This window comes from Globicephala melas, chromosome 15 (genome assembly GCF_963455315.2).
Source record: "Globicephala melas chromosome 15, mGloMel1.2, whole genome shotgun sequence".
NCBI lineage: Eukaryota > Metazoa > Chordata > Mammalia > Artiodactyla > Delphinidae > Globicephala > Globicephala melas.
The window spans coordinates 26,082,718-26,085,092 of NC_083328.1; the positions used below are offsets into that span (position 1 = coordinate 26,082,718).

At 46.1% G+C, this 2,375-nt stretch overlaps 1 pseudogene; it reads left to right on the plus strand.

Annotated features, from left to right (window-relative positions):
* Positions 1-1,690: 1,690 nt before the first annotated feature.
* On the plus strand, positions 1,691-1,939 carry LOC115867666 (cytochrome c oxidase subunit 7C, mitochondrial pseudogene; annotated as a pseudogene).
* Positions 1,940-2,375: the final 436 nt, after the last annotated feature.

The following is a 2,375-nucleotide window of genomic DNA, read 5'->3' on the forward strand; positions in this document are numbered from 1 at the left end:
TAGCTAGACTTGCTTCACTCAGGAGCATTCCTTTCCCACCCCACACTGACTCACTCTAGACTATGCCCCAATTCCTCCACTGTCCCCAAATTCCATCCACACAAGGATATGGGTATAGGAGACTTGGCCTGAAGGTTTGGGATGAAAGGAAATGTTGACCTCTCAGCCAAGTTAACGGCATAAAGTGCAGTGTATGAACTGGCTTCAAACTACTCAGTGGGGAACAATGGTGGAGGGAAGGCAGGTGAAACAAGACTGGCAAAAGGTTGATCGTTGTTGAACCTGGATGATGGGTGCAGGGTGCTTTCTTATTTTCAGTATGGTAGGAAACTTCCATAATACAAAGTTGAAAAAGGCACTATATGATGTGCCTCCGGCAGGTCCTCAAAATGTTAAAATGGAGTTGCCGTATGACCCAGCAATTCTACTCTAGATATATTACTCCAAAGAAATGAAAACATACGTCCACACAAAAACACATGAATATTCATAGCTGAATTATGCATAACTGCCAAATGTCTATCAACTGACAACTGGATAAATAAAATATGGATGTTATCTGTCATAAAAAGGAATGAAGTTCTGATATGGGCTACAGCATGGATGAACCTTTCTAAAAATTTTTTTAAAAATGTATTTATTTTTGGCTGCATTGGGTCTCTGTTGCTGAGTGCGGGCTTTTTCTAGTTGTGGCGAGCGGGGGCTACTCTTCCTTGCGGTGGCTTCTCTTGTTGCGGAGCACAGGCTCTAGGTGCGTGGGCTTCAGTAGTTGTGACGTGCGGGCTCAGTAGTTGTGGCTCGCTGGCTCTACAGTGCAAGCTCAGTAGCTGTGGTGACAGGCTTAGTTGCTCCACGGCACGTGGGATCTTCCCGGACCAGGGCTCAAACCCATGTCCCCTACGTTGTCAGGCAGATTCTTAACCACTGTGCCACTAGGGAAGCCCAGCATGGATGAAGCTTGAGGACACAAATGCTGAGTGAAAGATCAGTAACAAAGGATCACATACTGTATGATTCCATTGGTAGGAAATATGCAGAACAGGCAAATCTACAGAGACAGAAAGTAGATTAGTGATTGTTTAGGGGTGGGGGCTGGGGGAGGGACTGGAAGATTGGGGTGGGGGGTGACTGTTAAAGGGTATGGGGGTTTCTTTCTGAGGGCATAGAACTGTTTTAAAATTGATTGTGATGATGGTCGCACAACTCTGTGAATATACTCAAAGCCATTGAGTTGTGCCCTTGAAATGGGTGAATTACATGGTAAATGAATTATATCTCAATAAAACTGTTGGGGGAGAAAGTCATGTCCTCCCCCCTGACCCCCTTCTCCCGCCAAGAATCCTTAGGCTCCAGCCTCCTGCCTTTGGGAAATCTCTCCCTCCTCCGCCCTCTCTCTGCACGCGTGTGCGTGTGCACACACACACACACACAACTTTCCATCTCCCCTTCCTGTTACCTTCTTCTGCCTTAAGACATTTTTCATTCTTTTGCCATTGCCACCAACTACAGAGAAGTGCCTTCCCCAAAGAGTAGTTCCTTCCACAGCCAAAGTGCCCCGTAGAGGTGTTTTCCTAAACACTGTGCTCGTTAAGTTACTCACTTCCCTTTCAGTCCTTGCACGCAGGGGAACAAGGTCGTGAGGAAAGGAGCACGAGGTGTGCTGCCTCCATTTCTTCTGCCTTCGGTTTGTGAGCTTTTCGCAGGGCTTCCAACAGCGCTATGTTGCGACAAAGCATCCGGAGGTTCACAACCTCTGTGGTCCGTAGGAGCCACTGTGAGGAGGGTCCGGGGAAGAATTTACCATTTTCAGTGGAAAACAAGTGGCGGTTACTAGCTGTGATGACTTTGTACTTTGGGTCTGGATTTGCTGCACCTTTCTATATAGTAAGACACCAACTGCTTAAAAAATAATCCATGAGACAGATACAAAGAGGAGCATTTAAAGTGTGCAGTCTCTCTGAAAAAGGATCAAACTCTTGAACTCAGCATCCTAGATATGTCTGTAAATAAACTTATGGCATAAAAAAGTTACTCACTTGACAGCTATTAAAATTACGATTTTAAAGTCCCCGTGGTGATCTATCATGGCAGTCACTAACAAGTCCTAGTAGTTGTAAATTCCAAGAGCTTCATAATCCCAAGGAAAGAGGGGCCAACTCAACTTCTCCCAAGCCCCACTGGTCTCTGTTCTGAAACGTAACTCAGCCACCTCACAGGTGGGGAGAGAGGGTGAGGAAGATCGTTGCCAGGGCCAGGTTCTTGCAGGTTTTGGGGTCTGGAACAGGGTGGGCAAACTATAGCCTATGGGCCAAAATCAGCCCACTTCCTGATTTTGTAAATAAAGTTTTATTGGAACACACAGCCACATCCATTCA